This window comes from Drosophila albomicans, chromosome 3 (assembly GCF_009650485.2).
Source record: "Drosophila albomicans strain 15112-1751.03 chromosome 3, ASM965048v2, whole genome shotgun sequence".
NCBI lineage: Eukaryota > Metazoa > Arthropoda > Insecta > Diptera > Drosophilidae > Drosophila > Drosophila albomicans.
This window is the reverse complement of record NC_047629.2, coordinates 983,831-998,025: the sequence shown is the minus strand read 5'-3', so window position 1 is coordinate 998,025 and position 14,195 is coordinate 983,831. Positions and strand designations below refer to the sequence as shown.

Sequence of the window (14,195 nt, the reverse complement as noted above, 5' to 3'; positions counted from 1 at the left end):
GGCGCCATTTGCAATGAAAATCCGAAAAGCAGAAACCGCACGCGTTGCCACACGACGCCACACTGCAGTGTGTCCGGGTCCTGATCCTGATCCTGTTGCGATAACCCAAGCGGCGCCCGTCAGCAATTACTTCACGTTCTATAAACAAACAAACAACAGGCGCATAAAATTAATTTCTACACTCAAAAGTCGGCGACGAAATTGTTATTTTGCGTGAAATCGCTCGACACCGTCACGAGTCTCGTTTTCAAATATAAAATGCGTTGTCCCCCGCTGTCCTGCGGTGTCCTGTTCCCGGTTAATGAAAACCACCCCGCATTATGCCTTTGTCTTCTATTGCTTTTGCTTTGTTTCACTGGGTTCGCTTTTTTTGTTGTAATAAATTGTGAAAATTACCCACATTGGGTTTTGTTTTTACTTTACCTTTATTATTATTATTATGCTCGTTTGGTTATTGGCTGCGTTTCTTTTGTTGGGGTCGGGTTTGCGTGCGAGCGTCCCTCATACCTTTAGGTTTTTTAGGGACCTTTTTGGACAGGAGGTCACATCGCTTGCATTCTTGCAATTAACATACTCGACACTCTCTAACTCTTGAGAGCTTTAAGTGTTGTTTGACGTGCCTTTGAAATTGTTGGTGTTCCCCTTCGAGTTGAAGAAGCGTAAACAGTTTAGCTTTACGAGTTGGGAAAAGCGTAACTCAAATGGAAATAATTGCCTGTTATGGGTATATTGTAAAAGCAAGATGACGATGTTATTGTTGACTTGGGAGCAAACTTCAAGTGGGTGGTAATCTTTTCTCCCCAGCGAGATTCTAAATAGATATATGGACGCAAACTTATTGAATAATCGTATTAATTCCTGTGATTGAGGTCTTATTTTTCTTTTTATACCTTATGATTTCTCAAAATTTAGTTGCAATCAGATAAAAATTAACTTTATGGTAAATTTATATAGTAATACCAAATATAGCCTTCAGTTGATTTAAGTATTTATTCGGTTTATTTTTATAATATGGTTTTATTGAAATTGGTTATCGAGTATATAACCGTCGAGCACACTCGACTGTAATTTTCTTACTTGTTTAAATTTTCAAAGATTATCATGTTAAATCCAAACTCAATATTGATCCCTTCGAAATATAAATCTTATTTACGACTTTTTTCTCCCTAACAATAAAAATCGTTTTTTTTTTATCTTCAATTGTGTAAAATAATTGTATTTTAATTTAAAATGCAAACGTATTGCTTTTCATATAGAGTTCAAGTAAGAAAAGATTTAAGATTTATCATATGTAGAACCCAACCCTAAAAAACATTTCAATAACGTCTTCACCGCATCATTTATTTTTTTCTAACCACTTTATGGCACATTTAACTTGCACTGCGATTATTTCCAGCAAGCAACTGCGGCAAATCCGAAAAGCCATAATACAAAAGACGAGCATACGAACTTGAGATTTTTCACTTTCCTTCGACAAATCCTGGCGCACAGAATGCAGAACGACAACAAATAGAAGATGAAGTTGAGGCAGCAGCAGAAGCTTGTAAAGTTCACGCTAAATTTAAAGTATACAAAAGAAAAAGCAAACGCAGGCCAGACCAGACCTGAACCAGACCCAGACCCAGGCCCAGGCCCAGCCCGATATGGCCCAGGAAACATTTTAAAATCCAACATCAAGGTGTGTGTATGCACAGCTGTTGCCAACTCATAGCGAGACTCACCCACAATTTCAGCCCGGAGGCACTGAATTCGATATGCCTCCCCCCAGCAGAATAATCGTACTCCCCCAATCTGCCCCCCGACTTGCTCTTATGCTGAGTTGCATTTTCGCAGAGACCGCAGACGACTGCAATTGCTGCCGCCAAATGGGATTTATGAATGCTCCAGCAAAAAAAGCGAGAGAGCCATGGCCAGGGCCAAGGTGAGCACAGGGAGTGAAAACCTGGAGATGTTTTGCAGCTGCTGCCTTGGCTTTTCTGATAAGCGGATACAACATTAAGCAGCGCGTTCGAGTGGTTTTCTGATAACATGTAACACCCTTTAACAACCAATAGTCCCACTTATGTTTAGCTAGATCAAACTCAATGTACAGAGCAGCAAACAACAATTGTTGTGGGGGGAAAATCAATAGTCGGACTCTTGGAAACTCGAATGCGAACTGTTGCAACACTCATTCTACGCAGTTTGAATGGGCTCTAAAATGGACTCTCCAATGTTGGCGCCATGTCCATGTCCATGTCATGTCATGTTGTTATTTCTATTTTCCTTTTTTTGTTGCTGACCTGGCACTTGGTGGCTGCTTGTAAAGTGAATCCTGCTGGCATTCGGACTTCTTGTCGCCGCAAATTAAATGTGCAGGTTTCCCAACTCTAGTTCCTCCAACTCCTCTTTTTCATTCCCTTTAGGAGCAAGCCCACAGTCAGCGCCTAGACAGGTTCTTAAGCCAATTTTCCATGCAGTTGGCCAACAATTGTTGCGCTCTATGGCACAAACAATTTCTCTTTTAACGTAGAATTGAACCTCTATAAGTATTCATAATTGGACCTGACCCGGCATCTGGAGTCCTATAATTTTCTTGTGGCCAATGGAAAATGGGCTGGGTCACTATAATTGCGAGTGTTTGTGCGTTGAGTGTGTGCGTGTGTAATATTGATTTTTATATGTGGTTGACTGGCGACAGTTAGGCAGCTCATTAATTTTGTGGTGGGTAACTTGTGGCAACCGCAACTCGACAATAATGCTCTTATGGCAAAAGCAATATACGAAAATCGAATACGGTTTGGTTAACAATTGGGAGTATTAATTGATAATATGAGGGGAAGCTCAGTAATGTATATCTGCTAATAATAGCTAAAAGCATTTCCCAAATAATAAACCTTTAAGCTTAACTATTCATATTGCAAAAACATAATTTTTTTATTTTAACTGAGTTGTTCATATTGGAATAATCCTTTCTCCGTATGATTACAATTCTTCTTAAAGTTCTCTGATATTAACTTGTTCACAATTGTTCAATCTACAAATAATATAAAACTCCCTTGCTGATTTATATTAATGTCTTACATATAACAACAAAAGTTGGCAAATATATATAAAAAAAAAAATTTTAATTGTATTTTCTGTCCCAAAAAATACAAGTTTCAAAAAAGGATTTAAACTGCAAATTAGAAAAGGTATCTCTAATTTAAATTTCTCTATTGCTTTTTAAATATTTCTGGATTTCATCGATATTTAAATTGAAATTTAAGTGTTTCTCTATAAACTATGAGTATAATTTCCACAATATCTCCCCAAAACTCAATAAGACTATCCATTAACTTAGCTACAAGAGGCTTACATAAGCTTAGGACAAACGTTTCAGGCCTTACAGCACTTCAATTGCAATGAATCTTCCTACTTGCTATCATCTGTCATCTGCAGTCTGTGCGACATGGAATTTGCAATTCCATTCTCTAAATTTGAGGCTCATGAGCTAACCACAACAATTCGAAAATCTCGAGCAAAACCACAACAAATCTTAATCCACTCTTGACGTCTTGTCATTTTGCATAGCTCTGCCTCTTGCCCCGCCCCCATAAAAGGGGCGAGTGCAACTAGCATCCACAAACAAACAATGTGAGCTCATGTTTCGGGCATTTGCTGATAGCTCTAAATTGTGAGGCAAGTGATTCTTGGTCAGTTCGCATAAATACCACAAAATAGCAAGACACACAACAAACACAGACAATCACAAGCAGAGCACACTTTACACATACGCACTTGGGCTAGTGTCATCTCAATTAAAATGCCGTTTGTTTGTTGTGCTGACGGGGGCAACCTAATAATGAACATCCGTTGCCACAGTGCAAGCAAAAAGTATGACGCCAAGCAATCAAACAGCCAGACAAATTTCAAAGGTACATCTACAACATCTTGTGTAGGAGGTGAGCCAACTACACTCAGTTACGTAAATAAGAAAGTAATTAATAAGTACTTCATTCCCTCGTGACGTAATCGATATATGTAAACATCGTAACCATCTTTATTGCTTTTTGAGGCGTGTCAACAAATTGGAAATATTATTATTTATGGATATCACAATATTATGCACAGTTCTAGTCAGTCTCTCAGTATGTCAATCAATGTCGCAAAAGTTATGAACTTTTCACGCCTTAATGGCTGACACGAGTCCCCAGGTGCCATTTTGTAAGCCTGTAAACTTGTGGTCGTCTAACGGTTAACGGTCTTGCGGTGTCTTCATTCACCTGCAACGCTATAAAATTTTATGGACTTCGCTCATAAAAGACACATTTCGCATTTCCATAATTAATTAGTAAATATGTTTTATGTCATTTTATGACCAGAGTCGTTAATTAGCGACAAAAAGGTGTGTTCCAATTATTGTACGTACATTGTTTCAATGTCTGAAAAGCCTATTGAAACATTTGAAAATAGAATACCTTTTTGTCGTACGCAAGTACTTGCTACATTGTTTTCAATATACAATGTAATCAAAGTAGCTTAACTGATATCGTAAAAGCAAAGCTAACAAAATAAAGAGAAAGAGGTCGAATGAATAAGAAGCAATAAACCATTTTTAATCGTTTGTGCAATTTATTTTTACAAGCACTTACGTGCATTTTTAATGTACTACTGTGGGCAAAAAGTAAGGTGAATTTGTTTGTAAAATGAAAAATCTTTATTTATTCTTCTAAATCAATATCATTCCCTTCAAAGTGATCCCCTCCCGATAAAATACACTTATGCACACTTTTTTTTCCTATCCTCGAAATATGCCAAATAGTCCCTTTTCGGTATAGCCATCAGTGCCTTCTTCGATTTAGCTTTTATCTCCTCAATCGACTCGAAACGCATTCCCCGAAGTGGTCTCTTCAGTTTTGGGAATAGTCAGAAGTCACACGGAGCCAAATCAGGCGAATACAGTGGTCTTGGAACAATATGCGTCGAATTTTTTGCGAAATGGTCAAGAAAAACGTGTACAGAAATTGGTCGTTTTTGGTACCAAACGAGATTTGACTTTTCGTAGGCCCAAATGGTCTTTCAAAATGGTTTTCACAGATCTTTCTGATATTCCGATCATATCAGTAAGGTCTCTAATAGTCAACCGACGATTTTTGCCTCCACTTTGTTGACGTGTTGGCCATGTGTTAACGTCGATTGTCGTCCGGAGCGCTCCAAGTCATCAACACGTTCTCGACCCTCTTTGATGTCTTTGTACCACTTAAAAACATTTTTTTTGTGACATGGTAGAATCACCAAAGGTCTTCCGCAACATCCTCAACGTTTCCGCAGCCGAAATTTCATTCGGCAAACAAAATTTGATGGCACTTCTCATTCAGACATTGTAAAAAATCGAAAAATGCACTCTTGGTCGTTTGGAAAACACAAGCGTAAATATATTTCTGATAATGACATTCAAATGAAATTTGGCCCAGATGTCATTAACAGTCTTGCCAACTTAAGAAAAAAAGAATTAGGCCGAATTGTTAGGCCCGCGAAGTTTAAATTGAAAATTCACCTTACTTTTTGCCCACAGTAGTATGTAGGGTATAGTTACTGCATGAAACATCAACATAAATTGTTTATTACTATCGACTTCTTATTGATAATTGCATACCAATTAATAATTCACTAAAAATTGTTGTACGTACGGGTATTTGTATACCATTTGCAAAGCAGAAATTCGAGCAAAAATAACATGAGAAGGGGCAAATGTTCTTGAGCTGAAATTGTTTTTATTGAATGTGGCCTTATGAAGAGAAGGTATTGAGGTATCCACTATTGTGTTTCAATGCCAATTTCAAAGCCAATGTAATTGTAGCTTCTCGGGCAATCCAATTGAATTTCTTGACTTCAATTATGATTGGCTTCTGGTCTGTGTTTACTGACTTGATCCGATTAGATACTTAACGTTGCTGCCTCACATCACGGGGGCACGCCACGTTCTGTTGAAGTTGCATCTTAGCAAACGCGACTCGCGAACCTTTCTCCGGCCCGGCCTCCGTTGGCCCGATTGCTTTTCGTCGGTTAGCTCCAATTTCCTGCTGGCGGCTTCTTTTGTTCTAGCGCTCTTTAATGTGTCTTGGCCCCGGTACAAAAGCCACGTGCAGTCGCTTTGCTAGACTTGCCACCGCGCGCGCAGCAAGCGCAAACGGGTTTCACCATATCAAAAGCCAAAGCAATAGCAACACAACACAACAGTCAAGCACATATGCCACACAGAGGTACAGCGAGCGACTCCAAAATGTTGCTTGTTGGCGGCGGCATTGCAATTAGTCTGGCTAAAGTCGTGGCCTAACGGTAAAAGCATAATGTTCTATCTGCCATCTAAAAATCCCACCTCCTCTCTAGTCTCATACCTCAAAACTATGACCCATAATCGCATCAAGCTCGTGAGATTTACACCGATAATGTCGGCTGAACTGATAGATTACAATGTTGCTTTGGCTCCATGGGCTGGGGATTTTGGGTATTTTATGGAAGAGAATTCACTAATGGCGTTTTCATGTTTGTTATTTCAAGCTCCTGATTTAACATATTATTAATGATCATTTACTTATTTTTTATTTGCAGATTAATTGCATTTGCAATTTGGACAATCGAGTCGTAAGTATAAAAAATACTATATACATTTTATTTTCGCCATAAAATATGATAGACTTGCTTATAAATGGATAGGAGACTTTCACAGTTTCGTTTTGAGTTGAGAGTGTGTTTCTCTGTTAGGTAGTTTCTATAAGATTCCTTAAACGAAACCCAACTAACAACTCAATCAACTGCCACAATTTGATGCCATCAGTTTCAGTCGCACCTTTTACGCAACTCACCTCAAATGCGGTGCCATGTTTAGAAATTTAGATACAAATAATTGAAGTTTTCAACGGTTACGCAGACGCACTCCAACTTTTTCAGTTATATTTGCTGGGACTTACATCACTTGGTCTGTCAATTAGCGACGCGTTTCAAACGACTTCATTACCATCAATCTTAATTGAATAATCATTGAGGCTACATATAAATTCAGTGAGAAGATGCCAGAGAATCGTCAAGGCTTGTTCTTCCCGTTCCATCTATCCGACCCGTCTATCCTTTGCGAATTTCCGCGATTATTTGCGGCCCTCGGAGCGTGTAAAGTTGACCGTGCGACAACTTAAGTAGTATGAATTATGAAACAGACAGTCAAGCCAGATCCGGACAGTCAAGTCTCAGAGTGTCTACAACGGGCATGTCTATATATATCTGCATCTGCATTTCTATCTGTATCTGCATCTGCTGTTGTGTAGCTCGTTTTGTGTTGAGCAAATTGTGGGCAATCATTGTCAATTTACAATGCAAGCACAAAATGCCTTCTACTTCTGATTCTGATTGTCCCCACTCAAAAGAAAGTAAACATCTACAGTGGTGTTTGCCTTGGCAATATCAACGACATCGAGAAAAGTTAATCAATATATTTTTATATTTATCAATATTTTCTTTAGAACAAATTGTGTAAACTCTTTTGATTTTTTTGAGAAACCAGATTTTTGTAAGATTGAGAAAATAAATAAAAATAGGTTAAGTGAGCTTGGCAAACCATTAATACATAATTAATGTATTCAGTACTATATGGTATATTTTGAATTTAGTAGTATATTAACACATCAAATATATCATTCGGAATATTTTAGCATTTTATCGGTATATTAATACTAAACACAGCTTTTGACTATATTTAAACGATATATTCACATTGTTTTGCTTTTATTGAACAGTAGCTTTTTTCATTTCAATTCTTATTTAATGTCTACATTTTAAAATAACAGATAAAAATTAACTTTCTAGGATCCCAAAATTTGTACTCAGAGTAGCTACTAAAGTTTCATGAGTCAATGAAACGAAGTTTTCTAGAACGTTAACTAAAAACAGGTATTATTAGTAATATAAAAATTGACAACCGACTATAAAAATAGTTAAACATAGTTTATAAACTTCGACAGATATAGAACTGAAACATAAAAGCTGACTTCACTTGTCTGACACATTCTTCAACCAGTTTGCTATGCTGTATCAATAGAAGACTCCTTATCCACTCCATTTGGATTTGCATTTCCGCAGTACTTAAGTGCTTTCTAGTCAAGCCTCACTGTGCCCGCATTGTTGTCGCTGTAGATGTAGCTGTAGCTGTCTCTTAACCGTTTGTAGGCGCACCTTGAACTACAACCGACTTCGTGTGCATGTCAAACTGGTGTTGCTAACGGAGACAGCGGTAGCTTAGGGGCCGGTGCCCGCAGCGGGTCTTATCCAAGCGCTGAGATCACACGAGACTGTTATCGTTGCTGTTGCTATTGTTGCTGTTGCTGTTGCTGTTGGAGATGTTGATGATGATGGGGTCGTTTGAGGGGTTTTCTGCGCTTTTATTTACCTTGTCTGCGATTTTATGAGTGTCTGTCTCTCTTTCTTTCTAAACTGTCGGTCCGTCTCTCTGACTGTCTGTCCGTTAGTTTGTTTGTTTGCTTGCTTGCTTGTTTGTTTATTTGTCGCCCAACACTTTTTACGCTTTTAGTTGCAGTATTTTGCATTTTGTTTTTAGACTTTTGTTCGCTTTTTCATAGGTAAATTTGCATGCTTTGTGCGTTTGTTATTTTTGCTTTTTCCACACATTTTGCAGCTTTTATTGCTCTTATTTATAGCAATTTGTTTTTGTTATTGTTTCTCGCGTGAACATAAATCCAATTGCTTAAACAAATAGCCCAGAGACAGGCTTTGCAACTGAACTTGTGGATGGCTGTTGGACTGTTTGAAGGGAGGGAAGTGACAAGTGCGGAGAGCAAACGAACCACCAAATTGTCGACAGCTGCTGCCTGTGATTAATTTCAATGTGGCGACGCTTTGCATTTATTCATTCAAATTTACGGGCAATTTTTTGTTTGTATATTATACACAACATATATTTATATACTCGCATGTTTTTTTGCTGCTTGTCACGAATTCTGAACAATTTGATGGACACATAAAATTTACGAGCCCATTGAGAACGGCTTGCAAAATGGGACAGTCTCTGGAGAGGTTCCAAAGAAATTGGCCGGCAAGGTTAGCACAATTGAATGAAATGTTTGCAAGTACTAAAGCAAGGAATTTATGATATCAGCCATCAACCACTTGTAGTTGAATTTAATTTTGGCAATAGGCTATAAAAGAGTATAAAATTTAAATAAATTAATTATAATCGATAAAATAATAAAGTAATTAAATCTCTAGTGAACCGTTTTCGAGCAGCTCTTCTCTTTGTTAACTGTTAGCTATCGGCCTACTTTTTATCTGATCTGATGTCACTTATTATCAAATGAAGAAGAAAATGGGCGTGTCGTTTGCCAGGAGTTCGCTTTAGTCTTCCATGCCACTGCATCACTTTTTTATTTGATCAACTATTTTTGACACAACATCAAAGTGGATATACATAGTTATCAATTTTAACCAATTTTAACTGGCATTATCAAATGGTAAACAAAGCCAAAACAGCTGATGCACAGGGTGATTCTTTTTGTTGGTTTAATAAATTGAGACAGTCAAATCGTTTTCATCTGATCTATAAATTAGTTCTATCGTTAACCAACTATCGCTTAACTAAGTATGTAGATATCGAGAAACCGCCCCCATGCCATGCATTTAAAAATTAAACTATAATTATATGTGCACTTGACTAACTTTACCCACTTAACCCACTTACCCACTGCCGTGCTGCACAGCAAGAGCAAGTAGCAAGAAGTGCGTGGCACTCGTTAGAAAGGGAACTCGAATTTGAAGTGCATACTCCAGTCTTGCGATGCCGCTTATCGCGTTTAATGCGACATATCATGTGCTTTGAAGCTCACCCACACACACGCATCGCATCATTAAGACAATGGCTGAGGAACACACTCCACTGGGAGAACGCGGCGGGTTCAGTTCCGGGCCATTAGGTGCTCGCTGTGGCCAACATTACATAATTTATCTGGGTAAAACATCTATTGGATGCGTTTTGTCAAGATGCGTGTCAATGTTGTCAAACGATGTCATCAGCTTCAGATGTAGATGTGGAGCAAATCATTATGTCTGCAATTTAATTCCATTTAATGTCAAGTGTGAGCAGACGGAGCAAACGCGTATACACACATTCAGACATATGTTAGATAGATACTTATTGGCCTCTGCATGATATCACGAGATGATCATGGATATGTTCCTGGCCTGTGCCCGCTTTCAACCTCAATTAGCAAATGCAGTGACTGTGACTATGACTGTTTGCCTCAGTCCAACTCAATTATATAATTGCTTTGGCTGACATTTTTCGTAATTGCAACAGCGAACGGCAGCGTGCATGTCATCGCCAATTAATTGGGGCGTGCCACAAGCAGCAACGCCACCTGCCGGCCGTTTGTTGCATTTCTCAACTGCGTTTACGGCGTATTAGACTCATCTTTATCCACTTTACGGACTGTTCATTATCATCACATTGTTGCATGCTAATTCCTGGCCACATTCTTCAGTTTTTACAATTACTCGAAATGATTTCACAGTTTTCAGTCGGCATCATTAACATTCTTTTGTAATGTATTTTGTTTTGTGCTTATTCTCATTTGAAACTCATGTATCTGGTCAAGGCCTCGAGAGCATTGTTATTACAAATTTGTGTAGTGTAATAAACTTGTCTGAAATACGATATTCCTATATTAATTTAGCTATGTTATTTGCTGCGTTTTTCATTCTTCCAGAACAATAACCATATACTAGCAAATTAAAAAAAAAAAGCTTACAAATGAATATAATATGATATTGATTTCCTTCATGTAAATTTACGAATATGGTGTAGAATTTAAAAAAAAAAAACACTTTAATTTAAAATCGCGAATAGATACATAGTTGAAAATAAATTTAATTAAAGAAAAAATTGGTTCCGCATGTTTAATAAAAATTCAGAAAATGAATTTAAAAGTAATTTAACAATTGAGTTTAATTTCTCATGATTTTGGCGAATATTGTGAAAAGGCAAAAGACATTCGCTTGGTTTTTTGTTCTTATAAAAATAAATTTGACCAATTGTTCGTTTATAATTTTTAATTTCTTGCTTTGAAAAACAGGAAATTGCGAATATATAAGCGATTTACTGCTGTCTGAAATGGCTAATAGAAATTGAGGATTTAAAGATCTGAAATGTCCAGTACTTTATATTCACTGCGTAGTCAACATATAAATTCTTATATAAATGTATAAAAATTGGTAGAGAAACGACGAGAGAGAATTCCTAGAGTCATGTCGTGGTACAAGTTGCTTTATTTATTCGTTTTCAGTCAACAGACTCAAGTAATTTGCATTTTTTGTGAAAATTTATGCTGATTGTGTGAGTGGCGCCAACAAAACTGGTCACTCGGGCGTTGTCCGTTGTCTCAGATGGTCATTTCGACATAACTAATTCATTCCTTAAGCTGATAAAACGCATAAACGCATTGCTATAGCGAATATATCTCACTTCAGACAGTGTAGGGGCGATATCAGCCTTTTTTTAATAGCTCCCTCGTCCAATGCTGACCTCATTCAGCGGATCCATGCCGCAAGCCAGAGCCAGCAAAAATATCTGAAAACGCGATTTAAATTGCTAGAAATTGAAAGTGACACTGAACGCATAGAACAAATGACAAGCTAGCTTGTGGGCCACACACACTAATAGACAATCTAAAATAGAAATTCGTTTTTATTATAACAAATTAAATAGCCTGACTTGACTGCAAAGCACCGTCCCACATTTCCACTCTTCCCGTTACCAAACAAAAATTACTTTATATACGCGATAAGAAACCCGGAAACTGTGATGTCTTAGACAAAAGTAAGATGGGAGCAGCGAGGGGAACGAAACACTGCAAAAAAGGGAACAATAACAAATTAGACAAAGTAAACAGCAAACAATTGCCATTCACAAATTTGTAACAACAATGCGGCCTGTCGAAATGTAAACAAGTTACTGTCGCATGTGCTCGACTTTGAAATACCTGCTATTCATATTCAATAAAAGCAAAAAATAATTGTTGTTAAAATATGCTTGTGCAATATACCAAAAGCAATACTTAAATATACAAAAATATGTTATATCGATATACTCATACATTCCAAATATACCATGGAGTACAACATATACCAGATTATCAACCAAAACAATGAAGTCACAATACCAGTAGCTGTTTTATGACATATCACATTTTTTCTTGGTTACTTAATGGTGTGCGAGATGCATCCTGTCCTCTGTTGTATACGTTTGCTGCAGACACAAAGTTATAATACCCTTCTAACCTATAGATAGCGGGTATAAAAAAGTATGAAAGACAAAAGCTTTGAGGAAAGCTAACACTTTTATTGGGAATGATGGAATCTGAAATGCCCTGTAATGACTTTGCGAACAGATTAATCGATTTACCATACTGAAGAATGAGCTATACTTAATATGACTTAACTGTGCTACGGTATAACAAGGCTTCGTTAAAATGCAAATTGCCAGTTAATTACGGCGCAGTTTAAACGTGTTTTTGGGGATGATTCGACCGAGCTGAACTTAGGGCTGTCCAAAGGATCGAATGACAAATGTGTCGAGTTTAGCTTGAGGACATTTTTTAGTCATTTAACTGGGCAATTCGAGCTGACAGTAAGCGCAAAAAAGTTGAGTTAATACTTCAGAACCATCAACACCATCGAGTGTGGGGCACAAGAGAGCTTTGTCAACATATCTTAAATGGGTGTCAAACGGAAAAGTACTGGTAGTTGATGATGAAGACGATGATAATGAGATACTGCCGGCTATACAGTTTGACAGTGAAATTTTAAGATTCATATGTGTTGTAAGGCACTTCAATCCAGACGATGAATTATGCACTTTGGCGCTATAATGTTTACAAATTTCATTTGATGTACACACAACGTTGACATGGAGTCAGGTATGAGAGATGTAGTGTTGTTTATTGATGGCCTGTCAAAAAGTCGTCATTGAAAGCTAAGGCAAACACTCTACGATGATATTTACTTATGTTGAAGCAATATCAAATTCAGATGTGAGGAAGGTTCTGCTTATAGGCCATGAAGGCAACCACAAGATACATGAATAAATGTATCTTGAAGATACATAATAAGTGCGGCACGCGATATGCAGTAAACAGCAGCATTTACTGGAGCACATCATCAATGTGTAATCTAGTTTCAATGTGATATCCAAGCATATTAAGTGCCCACAATGCAGCTGCATCTGCATCTCCATCTCCAACTTTAGGTGGCAGTAACAGTAGCGTTAGCGGTGCGTAACTAGATGCGAGTTGTCTTGCCTGTCAATGAGGTGCTAATGGAGCCGGCGTTGAAATGTTGTCATCGCATGACCGGCAAGCAACCCTCAGCGAGTCAGCTCAGCGGCAGTTAACCACCACACAAGCGTAACCATAACTTTGATGTACAGTTAGCTTAACCTGGCCAACAGCAAACCACAATCAAGTCATGATTTATCATGCATCAAACCGATAAAGCCTGCTGCCTCTTTAAAAACATTCTGTTTAAAGTTGCAATTACCACCAGCATTCGCTCCGTTCCACAAGTTGTGTGCTTAGAGTGTAATCCAATCCCACATCTGTTGGCTGTACATTAAATTTGTAAGGGAACTTGAAAGTCTCATGTGGTTTCTGCCTAAGTCGACTCTTTAATCAACTCTACTGCAAGAGATCAACATTGTCTAAGTATTTTTTGAATATGTGTACAAACATACCACGTGATATTGAGGAATAGTCTAATACTTATTGTATTTGTATTTATGTTATCTACATATAATAGTAATCAATGGTGTATTTTAAAAGTGGTAATATATTGATATACCAAACATATTTTTTCGGTATATTCATGTTAAAATTGGGATGACCTTTCCGTCAGATGGTTAACGGAATCTCACGACTGTAGCGTTCTTACTTGTTAAGTTAATTGTTAAGTATTGTTAGTAGTTAAAAATATTAAGAAAAATAATTCAATTAAATATCAATTTAATGTGCGAATTCATTTTTAATATTTTAATCTTTATACGGGTTGTATTTATAAAGAATGAAATCTAATTAACGTCAAAGAATTCTTATCATCAACATTAATTCCATTAAATTTGCAATGGCAAAATAAACGGCAGCTGATATAATAAAAATTAATTTTATATAGCCTGAAAAAGT

The 14,195-nt window shown here is 37.4% G+C and overlaps 1 protein-coding gene across 2 annotated transcripts in view; it reads left to right on the top strand.

Annotated features, from left to right (window-relative positions):
• The window catches only part of LOC117568496 (protein unzipped), a 33,260-nt gene that overhangs the window by 6,870 nt on the left and 12,195 nt on the right, over nucleotides 1–14,195 (top strand). Inside the window, exon 3 of one of the 2 annotated variants that reach the window (XM_034249186.2) lies at nucleotides 6,574–6,606. The exons of the other annotated variant lie outside the window; for it this stretch is intronic. The gene's annotated coding sequence lies outside the window, so the exon portion shown is untranslated. The remainder of the gene's footprint in view (nucleotides 1–6,573; nucleotides 6,607–14,195) is intronic. 2 annotated transcript variants of the gene reach the window in all.